We start from the raw sequence: 21338 nt of genomic DNA on the forward strand, positions 1-21338 counted from the left end.
GTCCCTCAGCTTACACACTACTTAACCTAAATTATCCTAAGGACAAACACAAACACCCATGCCCGAGGAAGGACTCCAACCTCCGCCGGGACCAGCGGCATAGCCCATGACTTTTACGAATGATATAAACGTTTCAAATAAATCGAGAAGACGTTGAAGACGATGACTGTCTTGGACACCCTAGCACATCAGTTACTGACGACAGTAGTAAAGAAAATGTTTCTGGAAAATCGCCGAATCACGATAAAAGAGATTGCTATTGATGTTAGCATATCCTTTGGCTCATTTTGTTTTATTTTAATTTGTGGTAAGTTCCTATGGGACCAAACTGCTTAGGTCATCGGCCCCTAGGCTTATACACAACTTCATCTAACTTAAATGAACTTCCGCTAAGGACAACACTCACGCCCGTGCCCGAGGGAGGACTCGAACTTCCGACGGAGGAAGTCGCGCGAACCGTGGCAGGACGCCTCAGACCACGTGGCTCTTTGGCTCATGCTAAGCAATGGCTCATGCTCAGATATTTTTCGGATGTTTTGGGCGTTAAACGTGCAGCAGCAAAATTTGTTCCGAAACTGTTGAATTGTAACCAAAAACGACCTCGCCATCTTATAGGGATTGCTGAATAAAGTTGACAACGATGTAGAACTTCCAAAGAAGGCTATAACAATTGAAGAAACATTGGGATACGGGTATGACGGCGGAAACAAGGCCCAATCGTTCCAATGGAAACTGCTTGAAGATACAAGACAGAAAAAAATTGACAAATTCGATCATCTGAGAAGGCTTTTCTCGATGTTCTCTTTGATTGCAATGGGATAGTGCTGCATGAGTTACTGCCTTATGGTCGTGCGATCAATGGAAATTTCATCACGAAAATGCTTCCACTCACAGCTCAGTACTTGTTCTGCGACTTCTTTCTATTCCCTAAGCTGAAGAGAAGCATGAAACGACGTAGTTTTGAAACCATTGATCATGTAAAAACAGAACAGTTGAAGGAACTGAACACCATCTACATCTATATCTCCGTCTAAATCAATACTTTGCAAATCACACTTAACAGCGCTCGGAGAAAACGGACACCTACCTGTATATCTTTCCGTTCGAGCTCTGATTTCCCTTATTTTATTATGATGACCGTTTCTCCCTATATAGGTCGGCGTCAACAAAATAGAGGAGAAATCTTGTGACTGAAATTTCGTGGGAAGATTCTGCTGCAACGAAAGACGCTTTTGTTTTAAAGGTGTCGCGGCCATGATCCAGCCACGGACCATGTATGAAATTTGTGTCCACTTACACTTCTGCCATTAAAACTGCGACATCATAGAGGCGGATGCAACAAACGGCAAAGTGGCATGCACTGTACTATCTTCTTCAGTATGCAATGGTGTACAGAGTTCGTAGACCCAAAGGGAGAACAGTTGGTTCTAAGTCCGCTGCTCTTCTCGCATTGAATTTGAAAATTTTTCTTCGCGTTTCATGTACATTTTTCATCGTTGTCAAAATGAACTCTCCAACGGCTGAGTTTTCTGCTCTTCGCTGTCTTTTTTACTGCTTTTATTTTCTTAGGTTGCTTTCCTTATTTTTATTTATCTTTTTCTTCGCTTCCTTTATTTGCTGCTTCAAGGCGACACTGATAAGGACTTCCTGTAGGTTTCGTCGCGGAGCCCTTCTTTCGGTTCATGCTGTTGCGTTTTCGCCCTTTACGAAGTCACCAAAAGCCACCGCCGAGATTGTCACTTTGTCTGCGTTGATGCTCATTACACAAAAGCTGTATGCCCTCTAATAGCGTGCCCAATATTTCAGTAACTAAAATAGGATTATGGCGTCAAGATATGACACCTGCAACAAAGTTTCATTAAAATGGCGGAAGTCATTTTCTCTCCACAGTAAATACATAAACTGACCACCTATATTACATTAGGATAACTAAAATCCACAGAAATTGTTATAACTCCGAGGATCGGCACAGCAGACTTCGTGGGGTGACTGGGCTCTACATCCCAGCACTTCACAGCTCCCAAGACCTCAACAACCACTTTCCCCGCCATGGCCACTGTTCGATTTCCCCCTACACTTCTTTAACACCCATCTCACCTTCACCCTCATGATAACAATGATACATGTACCAGTTTATCATTATTTGAAAGTTCAAACTCTAAACTATTCATCTTTATACACAACTTCTGGAGTTGTCCCCTGTTAGAAACAATAGCAGAATTAAACCCGCTCTCTGCAAGTGGGAAGGCAATGATGATCTCTCTTGTTAGGTCCAGTCGATGCATTTGTGTCTCAAGAAACCAAATCCTTGGCAAAATCTTTATTTCCAATTTCTGACAAGTTATCCTCTTTTAGTATTAGCCGATTCAATTGGAAAATCGTGCAAAATTACGAAGTAGGTAGACTATAGACTGTTTTGAGGCAAGCGAGAAAGCATTGTTTTGTATTATTTATTTTTTTCTGTGTAAGGGAAGAAAGTAATATATTTTGCATCCAATTTATTATGTATGCAGCTGAATGAACAAAACATTGACAAACCATTTTCATCTACCGAAAATTCGAACAGATCATTTACATCATTAACATTTTAGGGAAAACTTAACGTAATGTGGTAGTTGTTGCAGTTCTGCTGTATAGTATCTCTAATTTACATGTAAAAAACACTTCAAACGATTTATCACCACAGCATAAGGAAAATGTTCTGCAATAAAAACTACAACTTAATTTACACTGTATTAAAAAATCATATATATTCGTGTGGGTACCAAGGGTTCACTGCTATAATCTTTTTTATCATCTTTGTATTGATCAACAAGGATCACCTGACAGTTCAAATTCCTTTTCTTTCTTTGTTTTTTTCCTGGTCCTTGACCTTCTCCCCATGTTGTAATTTCTTTTCTTCGGTTTTTTTGTGTTCGATTTCTTATTTCTCCTGCTTTGAAAGCCTTCTGATTATTCTCTTATTACAAAGGTTTATTTTTGTTATTTCCGATTCTCTGATGTTTCTCTGTATTTTTTCTTGTTCATGTATTTCATGCTACTGTCGATATTCTGATATTTTCGTAGTTTTCCTCGTTACTTGTCATTTTCCAACCATCTGTAGTTTACATTGCACCATTATTTTTCTAATAACCCGTATTTCAGATACCTCTGTTCTGTCCAGCTTATAGTTCATCGTTAAACATATACATACATGCAAAATGTCTGATTTTGCCTCTGTGGTATAGTGTTTAGTTATGTATTTCTATTTTATCAGACCACACGCATTTTATCAATTTCGTCATTTATTGCAAATTTTCTGTCCCATTCTGCTGTAGAGTTTCTTCTGTTATTTAAATTTAAAGTCACCGTTTTTAACCTAATTTTGTTTCTATGTATTTTGGTGCTCCTTTGTATTGGTACCGAATTTTCCTTTTTCAGCTGAATTTTTGAGACCAGCTCTGTTAGCCTTTTTCCTAGAGTATTTAAATCCTGAAAGTGTTGCAAAATCGTCTGCAAAATCTAAGCAGTTTGTCTTAATGCCACTTGTTTTCGTTCCCAGATTTATTGGTTGAGTTTTGTGACTTTTCTAGCTCAAAATTCAATATCCTTACAATGTTTTCTAAAACACAGTTAAATAGAAAGGTGCTAAGCAACCCCCTTGCCTAACACCAGTTTCTATTTCTAAGGGTTGAGATACTTCCCCCATAAATTAAACTTTAGACATAATATTTTTAGATAATGATTAAGCTCTATATGAACATCTATAAAACGTTGTATTCCATGATATTGCCGTAGAATGAAGGATTTCGTTTAAAAAAAATGGGATCAGGGATAAAGTGCTGTGTACAAACATTATTATTATTATTATTATTATTATTAAGCATTATTCCTTGCTTAATGTGAAGAATTTGAAGAATACACTGTGTCGCAAGGGGAAATCCCGAAGTGCGGGATTGGTTTTTTAAACTATCTATATGGTGTTGTAATTTACGGTCCCAGGTATTACAACCTAGGTATTACACCCTGGAGCCATTCACTCTGGTGAGCGCTTGTTTGTGAGTAACCGATGAAAAATTTCTTAATTTTACACGATGTTCTGAACCCTTAATGATTAATGATTTAGCTGCACATTAGTTAGACTGTTTTATTCTACGGTGGGTGAAATGCTAGTGTAAATCCTCTGAAAGACGTCAACCCCTTTCACCATACTGAAGGAAATGTTGTTTGTTTTTTTTCCTGAGAGAAGAGTCTTACACAGGCTTGGACCTCATAGACCTGTAGCACGGAGAAACCCCCTACAACGTCATTTTAAACTTTTAACACTATTAACAGCTTTTCTTTTTCGATTCTAGAAAGTTACATTACAACTTTTTTTCATTTTTTTCAGTTTTTGGCTTTGTTCACTCGCTGTTCACTTACTACATTTGTATTTTTTCCTTTTTTGATAGATTTCATTCTGACGAAAGAAGGTGTCCTTACGGAACACATTACAGCAACGTCCTGATAAAATGTAAGGCGTTATGAGATAGGCGACTTAAAAGTCGCTGTCTATGCAGTATCTTGAGATGATCAGTTAGTACGCCGCCCTTTCCTAACGTTTTGTTGACAGTCAGAAAAAGAGCCCTGAATCACTTCCTGAACACGGTTTGATTGCAGTAATTGAGCGCTACAGCGTTCCTGTAAATCTGAATTCTTTTGCCTAAGGTCTTTTGTTTCTGTTTCCATAATTTCTCATTAGTGGCATGAGCACGCAGTATCACATTCAGAGCAGTGACTGTTTTCACGGCTATCATTTTGTGTAGTAGTAGTTCCTCCATCAGTAGGTAATATATTTACCTGCAAAATATCTTCTTCTTCTTTATAGGTTGTTACGCAAGAAGTAGATTTAAAGTTGAATCTGAACCAATCTTTAACTTGCATTTCGAAGGAATAGTCAACAGTTTTCTTTTCAAATTCCTCTCATAATTCGAATCAGTAAAACATAGTCAGCAGACACGACAATTTGCAACTGGAAAGAGATCTACATGTTAACAAACATTTGTCCAATTTTGTTTCGCCTCACTGGTTTTAGGAAATGTATGAAACGTAATTCTCACGTTACTTATTTGTCTGCTGTGGTTGGTACAGCTGGCCGTCGCGCACCAAACCATTATTTTTCACCTAAAAATTTACTCTATAAAAATCACTCAGTATACTGATAATTATGGAGTAACTCAGTACTCAGTCGCGTATTGGTTATAAAAATTCCCACTGCCATTAACAACCTTGCTTTCACTATTAAACGCGATTATCTCACAATATATTATAGTAATAGCGGGTTACTGAGATCTGGTTGGAAGCACTCTGACGTCAACGACGTGGCGATCTGCTACTGTACATACACCTTGTGATCAAAACCTTGTATTCTAGTATACGTGATAATAACAGTACACAGACTGGTCTTGTGGTGTAGGGGTGAGGTATGTTCATGATGTAGAGAAGGCTGAGGGTTCGAAGTTCATTGGGTGCTTAAAAATTTCTTATTTTCAAGTATTTGTCAAATAATTTTGATTATCATGTTGATTTAGTTAGTTGATTTGAACGATTTTTGAAAAAATTCGTATTGCTTTGTAACGTGATTTTATTAATCGTATTAACATCGAGTATTGATTTAAGTGTTAGAAAGTCATTTCTGAAAGTATTCGTATGGAGTGTAGCCATCCATGGAAGTGAAACATGGACGATAAATAGTTTAGACAAGAAGAGAATGGAAGCTTTCCAAATGTGGTGCTACAGAAGAATGCTGAAGATTAGATGGGTGGATCACATAACTAATGAGGAGGTATTGAATAGGATTGGGAGGAAGAGGAGTTTGTGGCACAAATTGACTAGAAGAAATGATCGGTTGGTAGGACATGTTCTGAGGCATCAAGGGATCACCAATTTGGTACTGGAGGGCAGCGTGGAGGGTAAAAATCGTAGAGGGAGACCAAGAGATGAATTCACTAGGCAGATTCAGAAGGATGTAGGCTGTAGTAGGTACTGGGAAATGAAGAAGCTTGTACAGGATAGAGTAGCATGGAGAGCTGCATCAAACCAGTCTCAGGACTGAAGACCACAACAACAACAACATTAACTATTACATTTTCTCTAATTTTGTCTTGAAGAAAAAGGCTTGGAATCTTCGTGCCTGTGATTTTAATTATTTTTTTATCCATCATAATATTTGAAAGTGTGAAAATGAAGATTTGTCAATTAAAATATAAATAAATAAAACGAAAATTGAAGCAGCATGAGGAACAGGAATAATGAATGCAATTACATGGACGAAAATATAAAATGATGGTGCGGAAGAAATTAAATCAAAGTTGGTACATAAATAAAATAAAATCACATGCACAAATATTCCAAATGAAATAATATTGATTGGAAGACAAAATGCGAGTAAATGAAATACACTGATCAAAAGACATGAAGAGGGGTATACATTTAAAAAAATTAAATTTAAACCAATTAACTGAATGAAAATAATGGCCGAAGTCATTTCGATAAACATCTGAAAATAAAAAAATTTAAAGCACCTCACAAGATCCGAAGTCACAACCTGCTGTAAGCCAGGTACGTATCTTAACCACTACGCTACAACCCTGCTCTGTGTATTGTCATCATTTTTAGGTCTCTAAGGTTTTTTTTCTTTGATTACTCACAAGCGAGGGACCACGAGGGTGAAAGCGCATAGGGCATGATTTTGGATCCTAACACACATCACCACATAAATGGTTTCAAACGGTCGATGCCACCCCGTGGGTGCCTCTCCACGTCAGTGGTAAAGTGCCTAAGTGCAAACCAAAAGATCTCAGGTTCGATCCCCAGTTAGCGCCACGATTTTTATCACATATCGCCTCTTTCACCTCTGGGAATGTCTGCTAATGTGACAATGCTGCGTTGCGCTGTGGTTCCAAGACTATTTTACACTGTAGGTTCATCTATAACTGGCTGAATAAGTCATTTGGAGAATCGGAGGAAGGTAAGGGAATACCAATACCACCTCCAGTAGGACCATTCTAGTAAAGCAGTGCGGTGTTCAGTCTTATTTTTGGTTTGATGACAGTTTTAACTTTTACTAGAAAGAACATAAATTTGTACATCCACCAAGGATTAAGAAATAACTTAAATCTGTACGGCCACCAGGGATTTTCCAGTCTTGATTGTGTTTACCTGTTGCAGTGAAATAGAATATGTGTTGCGATAGTTGCAGGATTTCCCGGAGGCGAACTCGCGGTGCTTCTGGAGTACGTTGCTGCTAGAAGCCATGCGCCAGCTGCAGTTCAGGGCTACGTGTCTCCCGGCGTCTGCTGGGTCTGCAAGCGCCTGCGCACTCGTGCACATTCTTCCTCACCTGGGCGTGCAATGTGCTGAGCCTTCGCACCAGATACCCCATTTTTGCCGTCGGTGAGCCATGTTAAATTTGCTTTAGTATAGTGTCGGGTAGTCCGAGAGCTGAGAAGTTCTAAACTCCAATGTGATGTCGCGCATTTTGAGGTCTGGAGATGACCTTGTTTCTGTGGGACCGCAAAAGACTTTGAAGAGCAGCTGAACGTATCACCTAGTGACTTGAAATAGCCCTAACCTTCAAATCTAATGGTGTCATGCGATTATCGCTGCGATGTTGTTGTCTACGTGCTGAAACGAAATCTAATGCGATGAGCTCTCCGCGAGGAAGCGCCGCTGTCATTAGCTCGCATGATTAAGCCATTCACGCTCCTGCAGGTCCGTCAGTTACGTCTGAACAGCCGGCCCGAAGAGCAGCTACCGGATGGGCCGAACGCAACATACACTTTAAACCTAGGCCGGAAAAAAGAGCAGGCGCGATTGTCTGTCTGATGTTCACCAGCGATGAAAATGAGCCAGGAGTAAGAAAAAATAAAAGAAAAATGCGCAAGATGCGGTGTTAAAAAAAGAGAGCGGTTGCCGAAGAAACAAATATAATCACATGTGTATTTGCGCAAGGAACTGAAGCTGGCTCCAAAAGACCGACACAATTACCTCAGAATGGACGAAAGTACACCAACTTGGAGCCTTCTAAAAGCGAATCATTTATAATGACGTGCTGCAAACTACGCAATTTTCTGATAAGTATAGGGTTTGGAGGGGGGAGGGGGAAATTGCAGCTTCGATTCACTGCACACAGTGGCTCGTTGCTGACTGAAGTGAATTTACGCATCGAGCTACATCCGATTCGTGGCGTGACGACACAGCCTACGCTTTTGAAATTCGAGCGCAGTTGGCAGTCATTGGTTGTTGTGCACTAACGTTGCCATCTCTTATTAGCAAACCGATGCATTTCGTATGTAGTGCTTGAAGGAAGAAGAAAGTATTCACTTTAATGTCCCGTCGACAATGATATTGTTAGAGACGGAGCATAAGCTTGGATTGGAGAACAACGAGAAGGAAAATTCGCCATCTTTTTTTTCAAGTGAATCATCCTAGCTTTTGGCTTAAGCGATGTAGGGATATCACGATAAGCCAAGTCTGGATTGCACGATGGGGACCGGAACTACCAAACACCCAAACCACGGCACAACTATACACTTTAAGTGCTAGAAGCCAGATATTGACCTTCACATCTTCCTCTTTCTATTAGAAATTATGGTTATTATTAATTTGTTGTAATGCCGGTTCACAGCCTCTATGAAGTCTTCAAATGATGTCATTTCCCGCTTTGGCTGTAACTGATTTTATTCTGCTATTGCAGTTTCAGCTCATGTGCGACTATCAGTAATACAGCGTACCAAGAAATGTGAGCTTCGATGTGGGATAAATGGCTAACTATTTCTCCATCAAATTCAGGGAGCACAGAAATGCCAACTAGAATTGTAAATTCTTATTTAGTACGCATCTACCTAATTACAATCACAAATCAAGCAGCATTGAAAAAAATCAGTGAAACTATTGCATATGTGGAGAAGAGTAGAGTAATGGTCAACTGGGCCGGCCGGTGGGGCCGAGTGATTTTTGGCGCTTCATCTACATCTACATCTACGTCTACATCTACATCTACATATATACTCCGCAAACCACCATACGGTGCGTGGCAGAGGGTACCTCGTACCATAACTAGCATCTTCTCTCCTGTTCCACTCCCAAACAGAACGAAGGAAAAATGACTGCCTATATGCCTCTGTACGAGCCCTAATCTCTCTTATCTTTGTGGTTTGCAACCGCGCGACCGCTACGATTGCAGGTTCGAATCCTGCCTCGGGCATGGATGTGTGTGATGTCCTTAGGTTGCATTGTATCTTAACCGGGGGCCCAGAAACGACAGAGAGGCTCCGTCCCCGCCGCAGCCACAGTGGTCCACTACCCCACGAGACTACCGCAGTCCACTTCATCCCTCGGGCATGGATGTGTGCGATGTCCTTAGGTTGTATTGTATGTTAACCGGGGGCCCAGAAACGACGGAGAGGGTCCATCCCCGCCGCAGCCACAGTGGTCCACAACTCCACGACGACTACCGCAGCCCATTTCACCCCTCCGCCGCCTCACACCGAACCCAGGGTTATTGTGCGGTTCGGCCCCCGTGGACCCCCCAGGGAACGTCTCACACCAGTTGAGTGTAACTCCTATGTTTGCGTGGTAGAGTAATGGTGGTGTACGCGTACGTGGAGAACTTGTTTGCGCAGCAATCGCCGACATAGTGTAACTGAGGCGGAATAAGGGGAACCAGCCCGCATTCGCCGAGGCAGATGGAAAACCGTCTAAAAACCATCCACAGACTGGCCGGTTCACCGGACCTCGACACAAATCCGCCGGGCGGATTCGTGTCGGGGACCAGGCGCTCCTTCCCGCCCGGAAAGCCGTGCGTTAGACCGCACGGCCAGCCGGGCGGGCTGTCCTTAGGTTAGTTAGGTTTAAGTAGTTCTAAGTCTAGGGGATTGATGACCTCAGATGTTGAGTCCCATAGTGCTCAGAACCTTTTGAACCATTTGAGCCAATGGTCGACTGGAGGAAATTCAAAGTTACGCTCCTTGAAATAGCGACCGAATGTTCATTTATTTATTTATTTTCTTTACAGAACTATATTTTAAAAGTACATACAATTAAGCTGATATATAAGATAAAATAATACGAATCAGTGCCAGTTTCACGTCGGAAGCAAGCCGAGATTTTTTTGTGTGCCGGCCGGGGTGGTCGAGCGGTTCTAGGCGCTGCAGTCTGGAACCGCGCGACCGCTACGGTCGGAGGTTCGAACCCTGCCTCGGGCATGGGTGTGTGTGATGTCCTTATGTTAGTTAGGTTGAAGTAGTTCTAAGTTCTCGGGGACTGATGACCTCAGACGTTAAGTCCCATAGTGCTCAGACCCATTTGAACCATTTGTTTTTGTGTACGGCTAAGCAGATGTTTCTGTGTACGGTCAAGCAGATGGAAACGGTCGAGAGGCAGCGCTATTATACTCTCACAGACACCAACTAGATCACACAACATTTCAAGCCCTCTTTGGGCGTTTGCGTGGCCATGAGCCCTTTCAGACAGACGAACATGCAGGTAGTCGGCGGACTGCACGGAGGATCGGGTTTAAGAGGATATTAAGACGAACCCTAGTACAAACTCCAGGCAAGTGGCCCTCCAGTAAGGTGTAAGCGAAAGTCCTATTATGTGCATCCTGCATGACAACTGCTACTACCTGCAGTTCTATTGAGGCTACTTTGAACATCTGTTGTGACGTATATGCGTTGCAGCATTGTACTGTGTTCCTGGACGATTTGTTGTCATTGCACACACACCGTCCATTTTCTCATACATGTTCATAGTACTTTTTTTCCTCCATTCCCAGTCAGGAATTTGTCCTTGCAGTTTGCCGGTTTCTCGCTGTATTTATGTATGTGTTAGTAATAAAGGCCAACGGCCTTGCCGCAGTGGTAACACCGGTACGCGTGATATCACTACATTATGCGCTGTTGGGCTTGGCTAGCAGTTGGGTCTGCCGAACGGTGTTGCGAGTGGGACGGATTCAGCCCTGTGAGGCCAGTTGAGGAGCTACGTGACTGAGAAGTAGGGTCTCTGGTCACGAAAATTGACAACGGCTGGGAGAGCTCTGTGCTGACCACTTTCTGCTCCAATCCGCATCCAGCGACGCTTATCGGCTGAGAACGACAAGGCGTTGAATCGATACCTTGGACCTTGTTCGGCCAGACTTTTTAGTTTTTTAGGTAATAATGAAAGCTGGAGAACCGGCAGTAGATAAAAAGAAGTGGAGAGACCCATTTTACATCGTTGTTAGATATCCAAAGAACCCAACCACTTAACTGCTGCAGGTGTTGCGTGTACAAAGTCTTTCCGGGTATCCATGAATTTTCTTTTTGATAATCATCGGTAATTCCCCACTTGTTTAGCCTTCTTTTGATAACGGCATGGCCAGTTCTCATACGGTTAAGGGAACTCGGTATTTTTCTTGGTTGGCTCGCACGCGGGTGTTGGTTGGTCGGAATTGTGATGCTTAATTGTATGACCACGGAAAGATATACGCTGATTTCTCCATTCATCTCTTAGATTATAGCTTTCTGGGGCGAGTTGGCCAGTGTTTAGCCAGATAGGTTTCCTACATTTTAATCGAATGCGAGGTAATTTGTTCAATGTTTCGTGAATAGGTAAGTGTCTGGATCTTTTGAATTTCATCCGTTCACGTGTTACTGCTTGTTGTCGTCGGAGATTTGAAGGGGCAATTTTAGCGGCTACTGACAGCCATGGTGTTGGCGTAGATTTAAGAGCTCCTGTCACGATCCTCATCACATCATTTATACAGAGCAACCGAAAGTATACTCAATGAACAAACTGACTTCAGAGGCGGTTTATTCTTATTCTGTAATGTGTTGTAACTACACACTTTTAGTTACTTAAACCCCCTTGTAATACACCCGGTTCCTCAGGATGTAGTATAAGAAATGGAGCGTCATGATCGATGATGCATGGCTTTCTATTACTCTTAGGTGTACATAACGTCTTATATTATACCTGCTCCTCGCTGACTGACGTCATCTACACAGGTGTCCAAAATTAAAGCAACAAAAGGAAATTTTGCAAGGTAACGTTTATTTTGCAACAGAACGGTATAAGCAGGTGATAATAAAGTAGAAACAATGTATGGAATGTAGAACGTAAACAACTGCAATATGTATAACGGTGTCGCGCGGGGTAACCGCGCGGTCTAGGGCGCCTTTACAAGGTTCGTGCGGCTCTTCCCGTTTGAGGTTCGAGTCCTCCATCGGGCATGGATGTGTGTGTTGTCCTTAGCGTAAGTTAGCTTAAGTTAGACTAGTAGCGTACAGGATAACAGACCGATGACCTCAGCAGTTTGGTCCCATAGGAACTTACTACAAATTTCCAATTCCATTGCATAACGGTAGACAAAAATGTTCTTCGTTTTCTCCAACGTACACGGATTTGCACACTCATTCTGACAGCTTGTTAATGCGTTCAGTATGGGTTATAACTAACGCTGGCAGCCTCATGTTGAGGCAATAACACTCACTCTTCCTGCAGAGAGAGTGGTTGGTGGCTGCTGACATGATGCATCCCAGCCATTATGTATGGTATTCAAAACGGGAGACCGAGGAGGCCACGACATGCGTGCAATATTTTGTGCCGTAATGTGACACAGAATCTATGTGTACGCTAATGTCAACGGACTGAAAAATGTTTGTTGGTATTGTTGTTCTCATGTTATGTCTATATTGGTAGATCTTTGAAGATGCTTCACAGTGGGACATAAGCCGAAATAGCAGAGGCACAGTAAAAACAGTTAACGTGAAAAGCGAAAAATGACGTATTTTCTGTCGTCTCTCTTTCAACTCACATTTTCCCACAATTCATAATTCACTTATTCACTTCCGTGTAACGCCATGCTCCAGACGCATATTCTCATAAAATTCATTCTCAAGTTAAGACCTGTAGGAGAGTTGTTTCCGAGAGGACTCTTGCTTTATCTGTGCTAGGCCGCTTCTCATTCCCCCCATTCTTCGTGTGTCTTGCTTTATTTTGCATACAAGGTAGCAAAATTCCTTCTCTTCGATTACTGCATGATTGCAGTATGATAAGTTACCTGTAATATCTTTTTCTGCTGGACCTCAATACTTTCTCTTTCGGTTTGTTAACTCTCATTCCAAATGATGCGCCCAGTAGACTGATCATTCAATTCAACTGATTCTGTAATATTTCCTCGCTTTCACAAGCGACAGCAATGTAATCAAGAGAATCTTCGCAATGAGTGAAGTTATAGATTCATTTTGAAATCACACTTACTTTCAAAAACTGTTGCGAGAACATGAAGCTCAAAGTCTGTAGTGGATACAATATTACACACAATCTCACTAATTGCACATGGAGAGCTCAGTTAAATGTTCTACGTACGTCTGCTCTACTTCTATGGTTCTCCATGGCAGACAACGCAGCACTTGTCTGGCAGAACTTCGCACACAGCATGTATGTTGACACTGCTCTTAACGAGACAGATTACATTATAACTGGTTGCGTGCAACCAACTCAGTTGACAAAATCTACCATGGATATTAGACAGAAAACAGCGGCAGAGGCTGAGAAGAAAAAAAAAAAAGAGAAACTATTCGAGGCGTACCGTGTTTGGAAGCGAAGCATCATGTCCTAGGCCGAAGTAGAGATAAAACTGCCTTCAAACAACTGAAACAGTTTTATCAGCACCTTCCGCTCACCGAATAGAAATGTGATGAAACGTGGAAACTGGCAGTTATTGATAAAATCGAAAGGAAGAGCCCGCTGCTGGTTTAAAGTTACCATGCCAAACGTGGAAGACACCGAATAGATTGCGAACGGGAGTGACGCGTTACAAAGAAAACTTGAAACGGTGGGGCTTATATTACTGGAGATGCAATCTACGAATGTGGAGAACTTGGTGATGCTGAACACCTCTTTCTCTGCCCAAAGTTGCTTGACGTCTGCGCGTTGGATGACCTGGTTTCACCAAATTTTCCAACAACCAAGACTGCCGAATTCTGGGGCTCAAAATCAATTCGAAGTGTACAATGCTTTCTGTAGTTATTGTGCACTAACTGAAAAAACCTTTTCATTTTGCCAATTTTCTATTAGAAACGGAAACGAAAAGTGAACTATTTGCAGTGAAATATCGAAAAAATTTCATTCCCATATATCCCTGCAAACATCTTCGAAATTATAAAATAGTCATACAAATAAGTATGCATTATGTGCAAATGTATAAGTACAACGACTTCGCGTGTCTATAACACGATATTGTAAACGTCCCTATGGCAACCTCTCTTCACAGCTCAATAGATCGCTATTGTTGTCACCTACATAATTTTTTCGTCTACGTGCGCGCTTCGCAATTGAAAGCTGTCAAAAGTACTGCCCAGTGTCAGGGATTCCCGTAAGTTGAGTCGAGTGTAGGACTGTCTTAGTAGTACATCTACATCTACATGACTACTCTGCAATTCACATTTAAGTGCTTGGCAGAGGGTTCATCGAACCACAATCATACTATCTCTCTACTATTCCACTCCCGAACAGTGAGCGGGAAAAACGAACACCTAAACCTTTCTGTTCGAGCTCTGATTTCTCTTATTTTATTTTGATGATCATTCCTACCTATGTAGGGTGGGCTCAACAAAATATTTTCGCATTCGGAAGAGAAAGTTGGTGACTGAAATTTCGTAAAAAGGTCTCGCCGCGACGAAAAACGTCTTTGCTGTAATGACTTCCATCCCAACTCGTGTATCATATCTGCCACACTCTCTCCCCTATAACGTGATAATACAAAACAAGCTGCCTTTTTTTGCACCCTTTCGATGTCCTCCGTCAATCCCACCTAGTAAGGCTCCCACACCGCGCAACAATATTCCAACAGAGGACGAACGAGTGTAGTGTAAGCTGTCTCTTTGGTGGACTAGTTGCATCTTCTAAGTGTCCTGCCAATGAAACGCAACCTTTGGCTCGCCTTCCCGACAATATTATCTATGTGGTCTTTCCAACTGAAGTTGTTCGTAATTTTAACACCCAGGTACTTAGTTGAATTGACAGCCTTGAGAATTGTACTATTTATCGAGTAATCGAATTCCAACGGATTTCTTTTGGAACTCATGTGGATCATCTCACACTTTTCGTTATTTAGCGTCAACTGCCACCTGACACACCATACAGCAATCTTTTCTAAATCGCTTTGCAACTGATACTGGTCTTCGGATGACGTTACTAGACGGTAAATTACAGCATCATCTGCGAACAATCTAAGAGAACTGCTCAGATTGTCACCCAGGTCATTTATATAGATCAGGAACAGCAGAGGTCCCAGGACGCTTCCCTGGGGAACACCTGATATCACTTCAGTTTTACTCGATGATTTGCCGTCTATTACTACGAACTGCGACCTTCCTGACAGGAAATCACGAATCCAGTCGCACAACTGAGACGATACCCCATAGGTCCGCAGCTTGATTAGAAGTCGCTTGTGAGGAACGGTGTCAAAAGCTTTCCGGAAATCTAGAAATACGGAATCAACTTGAGATCCCCTGTCGATAGCGTCCATTACTTCGTGCGAATAAAGAGCTAGCTGCGTTGCACAAGAGCGATGTTTTCTGAAGCCATGCTGATTACGTGTCAATAGATCGTTCCCTTCGAGGTGATTCATAATGTTTGAATACAGTATATGCTCCAAAACCCTACTGCAAACCGACGTCAATGATATAGGTCTATAGTTAAATGGATTACTCCTACTACCCTTCTTGAACACTGGTGCGACCTGCACAATTTTCCAATCTGTAGGTACAGATCTAGCGGTGAGCGAGCGGTTGTATATGAGTGCTAAGTAGGGAGCTATAGTATCAGCGTAATCTGAAAGGAACAAGTAAAGAATAAATGTCTTAAAACTTTATGTACGATGCGGCATTTTTCCCGCGCATCTCAGCGTTTGTAACGTCATATCTCTTGAACTATGTGTCGTATATTTGTATCGATGCATTCGACTGCATACGTGGATACTGTCCGCGAAATTGTTGCAAATAGCTGGTAACAAAGAAGTAATAAATGTAAACAACTTGTATAATGCGGCATTTCTCATCATCTCAGTGTTAATAACCTCATACCTCCTGAACTGGGATGGTTTTATTCGAAAGTGCACAGAGCCGCGAGGGGTATCCGTGCGGTCTAGGGCGTGTTGCCACGGTTCGCGCGGCTCCCCTCGTCAGAGGTTCGAGTCCTCCCTCAGGCATGGGGGTGTGTTGCCCACTGCGTAACTTAGTTTAATGTTAGATTGGGTACTGTGTAAGTATAGGGACCTATGACCTCAGCAGTTTGATTTCATAGGAACTTCCACAAATTTCCAATTTCGAAAAGGCCGTATTCCTTGCCCATCCTTCTCTAATCCGATGGGTCTGCTGACCTCGGTGATTGGTTCCCATCCCAAATCAGTCAATCAGTCATTCTCCTGAACTATGTGCAGTACCATTATATAATTTTGGACGTGCATTTAACATCTTATGTGGATACTATCTGCGAAGTATAGGGCGTAACAGAATTCTGCGCGACAAACTGCAGGACACATTTCTCACACGTAGACGAAAAAAATATGTTACATGAACATGGCCCTGGAGAAGCTTTGTTCCCATGTTATAATTCATTTTCTTCAACGAGTTTCAGGGAGATCAGAGTGTAAATTTTCACAATCGGCATGAACGGGCAGATGACAATCCTCACGCAACTGTTGAAACAAATCGTCAACAAATATCGTCTATCAGTATTTTGGCCAGTCTTATCGGCGACTGACTGGTAAGGCCTCAGTTTCTTCCACCCAGGCTCAACGAACGAAGTTATCATAATTTTGTAGAGAAATCCACGCTCTCCTCATCTAAAGCCACTGGTCTTTCATTTGTGTGGGCATTTGAAACCTCTTGTGTATGGAATTCCTGTACAAGATATTCAGAGTCTCAGTGCTCGTATTACGAAAGACTACGAAATCATACACAGTACTCAGGGATACATCAGCCCATCTGGATTCACTACGATGGCTAGTTGATGCATGTGTCAGTGCCCACGGAGGGCACACTGAACATTTGTGAGAAAGAACTGCACGTGGTATGCTGGTGCGTTTTGTTCGTGTGATTGATGAGTTGGAGAAAATGAGTTGTGACATGGAAACAAAGCATTTCCAGATCCATGATCATCTAGTATAATTTCTTCATCTACATGTGAGGAATTTGTCCCGAATTTGTGCCACACATGTTTGTTACACCCTGTGTATTGCGAATAGAGTTAGTAGCAAAGAAGTAATAAATTTAAACTTCACGCATGATGCAGTAGTTTTTCCGCATTTTAATGTTTATGTGGTTATGTCTTCTGATCTACGTGTGACACAGTGATATAATTTTGTAGGTACGTTCAGTGGCATATGTGAATGCTGTCTGCGAAATTTAGTGTCGATAGAGTTAGTAGCACATGAGTAATGAATTTAAACGTCATGCGTGATGCTGCAGTTTGTCACGCATCTTGGTGTGACATCTTATTTCTTGAACTACGAGAGGTAAGCAGTTGTTACCCCAACAGCGATTTTTGCCTGACAGTCAAGGATATTTGTGCCAAATTTGGTAGAAATCGATTCAGTGGTTTCGGAGGAGTGTGGAACACACACACACACACACACACACGCAATCTTGTAATCCGTGTGTACATGTTCTGAATTTGTAAATAAGTAACTGTATTGCACTGGATACGATAACAATAACAACAAAAATAATAATGAAGAACGGTTCAGACTTGGTCCTAAGAACAAAGGGGTGTACATTGACTGCTTGGCCTTTGCGGATGACCTGGCCATTTTTGCTAACAATGTAGTCAGCAGTCAACAAGATCAATAGGCTTTCAGAAACTGCTGAAAAAGTTGGACTCCGGATCTCTCTTGAAAAGACAAAATATAAGACTAACATCTGTGATGCACCTGAATGGATGATCACCAATCTGGGAAAAATCGGACGAGTTAAGAATTTCAGGAGAAGTCATCCAGGAGAATGCATTAGAAGAAGAAACAATTAATGCCAGGATGAGGAAGTTAGGCCAAGCATACCAACTGACAAAGAATACCTATAGCAAAATGTCTATGGGCATAGAGGCCAAGTTCCGACATTATAATACAGTTGTAAAACCTGAGGGCTTAGGCTAACATGCTTCCGAAGCTTTGACCATGAATAGACAAAGTCATGCTGAGCGGCTAGAAAAGCGAGAGCGTAAGATATTAAGGAAAACCCTAGGTAATAGATGGGTTGATGGACAGTGGCGAATGAGAACAAATGAGGACTTGTACAGCAAGACAGAACCTGTCACAGCATCCATTAAGAAGAGGCAGTTGTCATTTTACAGTCATATCATGAGGATGGACGGTGACCGACTAACTAAAAGAATATTGAGTTTCATCCAATCTAAGAAAACAAGGCCAAAATGGTTCGAAGAATGTGAAAAAGATCTTAGGCAGATTAGTATCTCAGAAAGAGACATTCCTGACAGGAACAAATTTAGAACTTTGAACATAGCTGCTAAGGTTCAGTGACGGTGTCAGAATTATATTGGAACAAATAAGCCCTCGGTCACAAATATTAAGTCAAAATTGACCTGGTTTCGACGCTACTATGAGCGTCGTCTTCGGAATTAGACTAACTGTTCTAAAACATATTAGGTATATAGTACATTAATAAAATTAAAGTTTGTTCTGACTCGAAAAGATGCAGTACTTATAAATCACATATTAAAAAAGATCTAAGCCGGAAAGGCGATGTCATGAACAGTTGTGAGTTGGTGAGCCGCTAAGGGCTGCTCGTACTGTGAACAAGGGTTGCAACGAGACTGAGGTGCCCGCTTAAACCTTTTTTAATATGTGTCTTGTAAGTACTGCATCTTCTCCAGTCAGTACAAACTTTAATTTTATTAATGTACTATATACCTAGTATGTTTTAGAACAGTTAGTCTAATTCTGAAGACGGCGCTCATAGTAGCGTCGAAACCAGGTCAATTTTGACTTAATATTTGTGACCGAGGGCTTATTTGTTCCAATATAACCAATTTAGAAGATTGGTGAACAACTACCAAGGTTTTAAAATAGCATCAACGTCCAAAAGACGGAGAGGCCCATTATCCGAAGAGAATAAACAGGCACTTCTTGGTAGGCTCAGAACATACTGGCAAGAAGTCAAAGCTGGAACAAGAAAATACCTAGACACTAAAATAAAACTGGTTGTTACCACCCAGTCCATAGAGGCTCAGTTCGATAATAAATAATAATAATAATAATCAAAATGTTCTCTTTAACAGTATTGTATGGTGTCCTTGTGTATGAAACCATAGTTAAACACTCGTTCTCCTGACAGAGAAATATCGCGGCATATAGATTGTAATGGGCTATCTGATCCGACAAATGCCCCCGTATATAGGTTTTCGATACGGCTTTTTCTGATTGCGTTGTACAACAATTGATAGACAGTTAAAGGACGAGCTGTCGATTATAGCTCGATCGCATGGTTTCTCTTATATCGACTCGCATTTGTCGCCTTGGAACGCCCCTTTGTAGCAGAGCGTCCCATCGTCGCTAATGCTAGATGCGCATTTTGATTTTTATTCTTTCGGCTGACGAGCAATTTCACGCGCACGTATGCGCGGCTGGGCACGTTCCAGTAAGGGGGTAATTCACGACTTATGCATATAGCAGCAGCACCGGTGCGGCGGGTTTAAATATTTTTGTGCGGAGTTGTTGGTGTGTATTAAAGTCGTGTCGGGAGGCGCTGCAGATGGCGAGCGCATTTGTCACCGCTTTGTGGCCCGCCGGCCGACCTCCGCCACGAGAGCGGCGCATTTTTTTCCTTCCCCCGAAGGCGGAGAGACGCCTTTTAAAATAGCACCGTTATTGATGGTTTCCATATGCAAATGTCTCAGGGGGGCTGCCCTTGACGCCTGCCGCCCTGTCGCGGACAAACACTTTTCAAAACATCGTTTGTGCTGGTTAAATAATACGAGTACGTGCGATATAATAAATTGCGGCCATTTGTACTTTTCAGTGCTCACGCCCGGCCGTTAAATACGTCCTCACAGTGTTGAAAGCATTTCCTCAACAACTTCAACAATTTGCGGTAACCTGCTTTTAGTCATTGACGTGATCTTAACTAAGAAATTAAATTGTAAAAACCAAAGAAGGCGTCTTGCTAATCCACAGCATTGTAGGAAGGATTATACAGGGTAGTCCATTGATCGTGGCCGGGCCAAATATCACACGAAATAAGCGTCAAACGAAAAAACTACAAAGAACGAAACTTGTCTAGCTTGAACGGGGAAATCAGATGGCGCTTCGGTTGGCCCGTCAGATGGCGCTGCCATAGGTCAAACGAATATCAACTGCGTTTTTTTAATAGGAACCCCCATTTTTTATTACATATTCGTGTAGTACGTAAAGAAATATGAATGTTGCAGTTGGACCACTTTTTTCGATTTGTGGTAGATGGCGCTGTAATAGTCACGAACATATGGCTCACCATTTTAGACGAACAGTTGGTAACAGGTAAATTTTTTAAAAACTAAAATACAGAACGTACGTACGTTTGAACATTTTATTTCGGTTATTCCAATGTGAGACATGTACCTTTGTGAACTTACCATTGCCGGCCGGCGTGGCCGTGTGGTTCTAGGCGCTACAGTCTTTAGCCGAGCGACCGCTACGGCCACAGGTTCGAATCCTGCATAGGGGATAGATGTGTGTGATGTCCTTAGGTTAGTTAGGTATAATTAGTTCTAAGTTCTAGGCAACTGATGACCTCAGAAGTTAAGTCGCATAGTGCTCAGAGCCATTTTGAACTTACCATTTCTGAGAACGCATGCTGTTACAGCGTGATTACCTGTAAATACCACATTAATGCAATAAATGATCAAAATTATGTCCGTCAACCTCAGTACATCACAATAGCCATACATCAACACGATATCGACCTTTTCAGCAATTGATAAACAGTCCTTTTAACACGGGTAATGATTAGTGGAATGTCACGTAATACCACGTACTTATACGTTTGTGACTATTACAGCGCCATCTATCACAAAGCGAAAAAAGTGTTTCACCTAGAAAATTCATATTTCTTTACGTACTACACGAATATGTAATAAAAATGGGGGTTCCTATTTTAAAAAAACGCAGTTGATATCCGTTTGCCCTATGGCAGCGCCATCTAGCGGGCCAACCATAGCGCCATCTGGTTTCCCCCTTCAAGCTAGACGAGTTTCGTTCTTTGTCGTTTTTTTCGTTTGACGCTTATTTCGAGAGATATTTGGCCCGGTCACGATCAATGGACCACCCTGTATACGAGGGT

The 21338-nt window shown here is 41.8% G+C and overlaps 1 protein-coding gene across 11 annotated transcripts in view; it reads left to right on the top strand.

Annotated features, from left to right (window-relative positions):
- The window catches only part of LOC126284740 (uncharacterized), a 624884-nt gene that overhangs the window by 369246 nt on the left and 234300 nt on the right, over positions 1 to 21338 (top strand). For 10 of the 11 annotated variants that reach the window (XR_007551535.1, XR_007551537.1, XR_007551545.1 and 7 more), the window contains one exon: positions 7214 to 7413. The exons of the other annotated variant lie outside the window; for it this stretch is intronic. The gene's annotated coding sequence lies outside the window, so the exon portion shown is untranslated. The remainder of the gene's footprint in view (positions 1 to 7213; positions 7414 to 21338) is intronic. 11 annotated transcript variants of the gene reach the window in all.

Source organism: Schistocerca gregaria, chromosome 8, assembly GCF_023897955.1.
Source record: "Schistocerca gregaria isolate iqSchGreg1 chromosome 8, iqSchGreg1.2, whole genome shotgun sequence".
In the NCBI taxonomy this organism is placed as follows: domain Eukaryota; kingdom Metazoa; phylum Arthropoda; class Insecta; order Orthoptera; family Acrididae; genus Schistocerca; species Schistocerca gregaria.